Source organism: Phocoena sinus, chromosome X (genome assembly GCF_008692025.1).
Source record: "Phocoena sinus isolate mPhoSin1 chromosome X, mPhoSin1.pri, whole genome shotgun sequence".
NCBI classification, from domain to species: domain Eukaryota; kingdom Metazoa; phylum Chordata; class Mammalia; order Artiodactyla; family Phocoenidae; genus Phocoena; species Phocoena sinus.
The window spans coordinates 97,039,462-97,046,800 of NC_045784.1; the positions used below are offsets into that span (position 1 = coordinate 97,039,462).

General features: G+C 36.3%; 1 pseudogene; it reads right to left on the bottom strand.

Moving 5' to 3' along the window:
• Positions 1-6,208: 6,208 nt before the first annotated feature.
• LOC116747541 lies at positions 6,209-7,097 on the bottom strand (annotated as a pseudogene).
• Between the last annotated feature and the right edge of the window lie 242 nt (positions 7,098-7,339).

A 7,339-nucleotide genomic window follows, 5' to 3' on the forward strand; every position in this document is an offset into this window, starting at 1 on the left:
TTTAATTTTCATTTTCTGCCCTAAATCCTTGATGATAGTACTTATTAGAGATTTTGACAAATGCAACTTTATAATGACAAGACTCCTCATATAACATAAAACTGGAGAAAAATAAGGATGACGAGCCTGTTCATTTATCATATATTACTTTGCGTAGTGTTACAATGATAAGAATACGTGGACCCAGGCTTGATTAGCAGCACTGGAGAGCATCTACCTGTTTACATTTTAGCAAGAACTAAAGTGAGGGTGTTATGTTATTGCTGTCATCCTTATCATCATTTCAGCATTACTTACTGGGTTTTATAGCCAGACACTGAGAAAGCGTGTGTGTGTGTGTGTGTGTGTGTGTGTGTGTGTGTGTGTGTGTGTGTACACTTCTTATAACAACACTATGAGCTAATTTAATATTATCTCATTTAGAGATGAGTAAAAAGAGATTTATGATAAATAACTTGACCATGGTAATCAGCCTAGTAAGTTTCAATCTCTGGATTTAAACCCAATTCTGCCAGACTTCAAAACATGCACACTTAATTACTTTATACTGTCTCATAAAAAGATGACCCTTACCTGTATTTTAGAATTCTTTCATTGTTCTGATCAGAAAATATTCCTTCATACTCTTGTGTGTCATCTGGCTTTTGATTTGTTGCTCTTCTAGATTCTCTGTGTTTATGTATGCTTTTATTGTGACACTTAAGCTGGTATTAATCTGCAATTTTATCTGATATGTAGTATCTGCTTTAATACTTATACAAAGGTAAATATGATTATTCTATATTACAAATGAGGAAACTGAGGCTCACAAGTTAGATAAGTTGCAATTGTTGACAGCTAGTTAGTATAGAAGCCAGTATCAGAGCTCAGAAATACCAAAGTACATGCTTTCAACCACTACAAGGGAATCATACAACTATTCTATCCAACTTCCTCTTCCATATGATTTTCCATTCCCCTCCCAGACATCCAACAATTATCTGCAACAGCACCAGACACTCAGGGCTGGGGTGGGGGGCGGGTGGGAAGCCAACCTAGGCCTCGGCTTCTTAGGAGAAACTGAAGCTCATCAATTTAAGGTTGCATAAAAATTAAAATTAACTTGATATGAAAGCATTGAACCTCATAGTTTTAAAGGGACATCTGGTCAGAAGAAAGGAAATAATATTCACTGCTATACCAATTATTTTGTGCCTCAAGTCACCAAGAAAAATACATAATGTAATTTGTTAAATGAGTTGAATTCTAAGATTCATTTCAGAGATGACTAAATAAAAGGGAAAAATGGTTTTGGAGCTTCAGTATGTAAGTTAGAGTTATCTAGAAAATTGACTTATATTACTACTTTATTCTCTAATTGTATAAAATAAGTGTATGTGTAATGCAACAGCTCCCTTCTAGTAGATTACTATCACTGAATTGGAATTTGTTTTCCTTTCAGTTTTTATCTGAGGATAGTATAAAAAGCAATTCACGACTATACTTGCTGTGGTATTTTTCATGAGGACATATCCACAATGTTACTTAATGTCCTATATAAAGACATGAACATAAACACTGATACATACACACTCCTTTCACACGTATTTCTAGTTAAGTTAAAAGTAAGCTTCCCATGAGTAACTAATATGCTTTACAATAATGAAAATGGATTAAATTTGGCTTAGAAGTGTTTAAAACACCAACTGTATTAAAATTGATTTTTATAGATGCAAAGTTGCCCATCAAATGTATAGATGACTTTTTAATAAAGTGATAATAAAGTAATAAGACCAGCATTTTCCATAGCTCCTACTAGAGAACATTAATTTCATGGGGTGTTTAAAGTTGGCATGCAAAAAAAATCCCTTAATAAGTTTGTAGACACTAGGTTAAATTGGTATATATATATAAGTTTGCAAACACTAGGTTAAATGGATACACACACACACACACACACACACACACACACACACAGTTTTCTCACGGGATTTCCCAGTGCCTTTAATGTGCACATTTTGATTTCCCAAACGGAGAATATATTGTGAACCATTTCCTGAACTTATTAGACCATTGAACCATTTGTTTACAGGGTATTCCATAAAACGCAGAAGAGAAAATGTTGCTTTAGATATTTTAATGAATAATGAAGGCTTTGGGGATTTCTATTTACACTGAATTAAAGGAAGAGAATGGCAGTAGAATTGTAGCAAGGCTTGCTTATTTTGCCCCTCTCTAGTTTGATAACAGCTGTTTTAATGGTTTCCAGTTACACGAAGATAGCCTTGTTCAGTCATGGTCAATCTGGAGAAGAGCCAGATTCTAGGTACATATGGGATATACACACTTCAGAAGTGAAAAGCATCATGGGACTTCATCCCAAAAGAATGGAAGAAACATTTCTTAATACTGAGTTTTTTCCCTCCCTCCCTTTTTCTTTCCTTCTTTCCTTCTCCCTCCCTCCCTCCTTCTTTCCTTCCTTTCTTCTTTCCTCTCTCTCTCTCTCTCTCTCTCTCTCTCCCTTTCTCTCTCTCTTTCTCTTTCTTTCTTTCTTTCCTTCTCTTTTTGTAACTGTATGATTCAGTTTATACTATGGGCAAGTCAGGCAAAATTAGTCTATGGTGATAGATGTCAGAATAGTGATGACCTCTGAGGGGTAGGAATTGACTGGGACAGACATGAAAGAAACTTCTAAATGATAAAAAGGTGCTATATCTTGATCTAGGTGAAGATTATATGTATATATATAAACAGCTTACATATATATGTAAAAATTTATCAAGCTCTTTACTGAAGGTGTATGTACATTATTGAATATAACCTTTACATTAACAGAAAAAAATCTTCAAACTTAGGTAATATCTATCTGTCTATATATATATATGTATATATATATATTTCTCTATTTTTTCTTACAGATAGATATTTTTTCTTACAGATAGATATTCTTACATATAGATATCTCTTACAAATAGATATTACAGATAGGTAATATCTACCTGTGTATATATATATATATATATATATATATATATATATATATATTTCTCTATTTTTTCTTGCCTATTTAATACAGATTTCTTTTTTTTTTTTTTTTTTTTTTTTTTTTTTTTTTTTTTTGCGGTACGCGGGCCTCTCACTGTTGTGGCCTCTCCCATTGCAGAGCACAGGCTCCGGACGCGCAGGCCCAGTGGCCATGGCTCACGGGCCCAGCCGCTCCGCGGCATGTGGGATCTTCCCGGACCGGGGCACGAACCCGTGTCCCCTGCATCGGCAGGCGGACTCTCAACCACTGCGCCACCAGGGAAGCCCAATAATACAGATTTCTTAATGCAGATACTTAAAGGGAACTCTGCACTGCCCTAGCAACCATATCAACACAGAGAATGAATGAATGACTACACATGAATAAATAGTATTTGCAGGTTTGCACATATATCTAGCATTTATTCTTAGAGAATGACATACCAAAGAAAGGATGGGCAGTGGGAGCTGTATGCACCAGTGAGGAGAAAGATTTTATCAATGGCATTGTTTAGACTTGGTGGTGCATGGTGATATTAACAGCAACAACAACAACTTTCAGGAATTTTATCATTGTTTTTAAATTCTCCAAAAGCAGTGCACTCCCTCTGTGCCTGCACCTGGAGTGGACCACCTCTACTACCCTGTACTTGGTATCCCACTGCTGTTAGAATTGTCTTTAAATAAATCTCTACTTAAGACACTAAATTGCTAACAAACTTATACAAAATAATGATTAATTTAAACATATTTTAAAAACATCTAACACAAATTTCTGCCAATACTCAACATTTTCACATATGCTAAGATTTAATATTCAAAACTAAAAAAATATGGAAAAAATTGTGGCATGAATCTGACCATAGAAATGGGTACTTATAAACATTGGCATGCTTATTTTGAAATTCACTCAATAAAACCTATTAAAATCAAGCACCCTGGAAATTTCAGTTGTATAAATTTACCCCCATATGGCCGTGTCCTTCATTAAAGTAATACTTAAATTGATTACAACATGTATCTCTCATTTCTATATTTTAAATGTACAACATACTTAAAGTGGACTGAATTATGTCCTTAGCCAGATAGCAAATAAAAAGGGTCATTGTTAATTGGCCTCCTATAGGCTCTCTATCTCTACCTCTTGTCTGCTATAACTCTAATTCTAGCTGCTTGAAGATCTTATAATTCTTTCTCTTGCAAGATATTTTCACTGGCTTTGTGCTATGTCCTCTAGTCCCTGATCCAAAATTACTTTTGCCCCGATGATTACATCCTCTCTTTCAGAAAGAAATGGCATAATATAAGCCTATTACTCCTTTTATCTGGAGAAAATTGGGAAAAGACCTTAAGGTCCTGCTAGATAAATAAAGGGTTCAAATGTTTTTCATCAACATAACTCACCCATCTAGAATGTGAAGAGGACAGTAGTGGTACTTTATTGGGAGTAATAGAACTATAGAAAATATAATAGCTAATTGAGTATGGGACAAAGGCCACTGATCACTAGAAAATAAGATGAAAATTTATTTGTATTCTGAATTATTAATGAAATTATGATGTCAATATTCTAATATATAGAGATCACTGCTTAGGTTAACCCTCTAGGATTTCAGACAGTATTGAGTGGGACCAGGATGTTAACAAAATTCTTAGGAGTTAATCATCTATATCTTAATTTGAGTTGTGGTACACTACATTAAATTTTCTGCTTAAAGAAAAGAAGACAACCTCCTTTCATCTGTGACTAGTGCCACTCAATTTCATACATTCTATTCTGAAACTTAACAAGAGATATGAAGCTAGCCTAACTACATATTTTTCATATTTTTAGAGGTGTCATGGCTTAATTCTTGATACCCACAACCTTGATAATAACTGGTGTCTGCCTTAAGTGTGCTTCAATTCAGAAATTATATTAAACTCAAAATTTTCTTTATTAGCTATGAACTTTTAAAAGAATTAAGTCTTTCTCCTCTACATGTAGAAGTGTGGTTTATCAACATTTTGGCAATATGAACATGTATATTAGAAATATTTATCTTCCTAGATTTGGCTCAACGTAGCAAACATTTACTGAATGTCTACAAAAGCCAGGAGAGGCACCAGTGCTAAATATAGGTATTTGCTATGAATGCATATTTTCTCTCTATCCATTGTGATAAGTTGTTCTCTCTACTCTGAACATCAGTATTGGCAATCACAGTTTTCTCAGCCATCCGATTACATTGAGAGAAAAGACTGAATCTTATTTCTAAATCTCTGGATGATGTTCATGTGGAAACGTTATTCAAAGAATTATGGCTTTATACACCTTCTAAAGAGTAGTATTCAAATTTACTGGTAATTATTTTTTGTAGAAGGATATGCTTAGAGAAGATCTCAAAACTGTTAATGACCCCTTTTCAATTAGAAGTCACAGATTAGAATTCTGTGAGCATACTTGTCAAGTGATTTCTCTCTCCCTCTGAGTTGTAGTATGTGGAAACAGAAACTCAAAGAAAACAAACAAAACATGAATGTTTCACTAAATTCCAGGGATGGAAAAGATTCTGATGGTTATTGGTTCCAATTCTATATTTAACTGCTATTCTAGATAGATGATAGTGATTTCTTCTTTTTCAGATTAAGGCTTTGAGATTTTTCTTAATCAAGCACAGTAAGATATATAAATAGAAATACACACATACACACACACATCATAACAGCACAGGCCTTTGGAATCAGATTTTGATTATATACTTGGATCTTTAATTTTCTAACTTCAGGTAACTTTATTCAGTATTAGTTTTCTAATCTATAAAATGGAGATAAAATGCATCATTCACTGGGTTATCATGAAAAGTAAACAAGACAAAATGTATGTAGCAGAGTGAAAATATATCACTTCAATAGTTGGTAACAGAATTTCTCTTATGAAAGGAACTGTCTTTATTTAGAAAAAGTTAACTGCTTATTTAGGCTGGGTACAGTGTATTTTCTATTGATGGTACATGAAAGGTAAGGTTCACTAAGCCCCTCCCCCTTTTTAGGGGTTCTGGGATGAAAGATTTTGATATTCTCAGTATGTTGGGGGATCAAGTTGGAGCAAGGACTCCCCAGCAGCTGAGGGCCTCTCTCGTGCTCTTGCTGGAGCTGGAGATCCAGGCGCTCTCACTCCTCAGACGCTATGTGGACCATAAGGCCTCCCACCCTTTTGCTGCAGCTAGACAAAGTGTTTGCTAAGGGCAATACCAGCCCCAGCATCCAGGGAGGAAGAGTGGGGTGTCACTGCTAAAATCACAATAGAAAACTTGGTTCTCAGTGTAGCCCAGTGTGGTCTTTAGGGTGCCTTCCAATGCCTGCTTTACCTCTTCTTGATAATATCATATTTAGCAGCTTTCTCCAGGCCTCACATCAGATCTATGTCAAACACATCGGGGATGGAGGCATGGAAGGCCATGACGGCGAATTTCCAATTCATCTCAGGGATGTCCTTTCCCCAAAGCCTTTGGCAGTGCCAGTAGAAGCAGAGATGATGTTCTGGGCAGTTCCTCATCCATCAGAGTACAGTTTCCCAGTGAGCCCATCAGTGGTCTTCTGGATGGCAGTGATGGTATGAACTGTGGTCATGAGTCCATCCACAGTGACATTGGCCAGGGGTGCCAAGCAGGTGGTAGTGCAGGAGGCATTGCCGACCATCTTGAGGGAGTTGTACTTCTTATGGTTCATGCCCATCACAAACATGGGGCTATCAGCAGAAGGGACAGAGATGATGAGCCTTTTGGCTCTACACTTCATGTGAGGCCCAGTCTTCTCCAAGGCAGTGAGGGCACCAGAACATACTCAGCACCAGCAGCAGCCCATTTGATATTGGCAGGATATTGCTCCTGGAAAATGGAGGTGGGCTTTCCACTGATGACAAGCTTCCCCTTCTCAGACTGGACTGTGCCATTGAACTTGCCATTAGTGGAATCACACCAGAATGTGTAAACCTTGCAGTTGTAGTCAGTGAAGCAGTCATCAATGGTAATACTCACTTTGCCATAGTTAAAAGCAACCCTTGTGACCAGGTGCCCAATACAGCCAAATCCATTTACTGTGACCTTCACCATTGTGTCTTAGGGACATTGCTAGCATTGCACAAGAAAATGTGGCTGTCTGTTGAATGGGGAGGAGCAGAGAGACTAAACTATTTATTTAGATATGAAGATAAGGTCCTGAAACTATGTTTTAGAAAAAGACGATAAAAAATAATTAAAACTCTGCTTGAGAAGTGAATAGATTTTGTGGGTCATGAGGAGAAAGAAGAGAGAGAGAGAATCAATTGAAATTATGGAATTCTGAGCTATGGAGG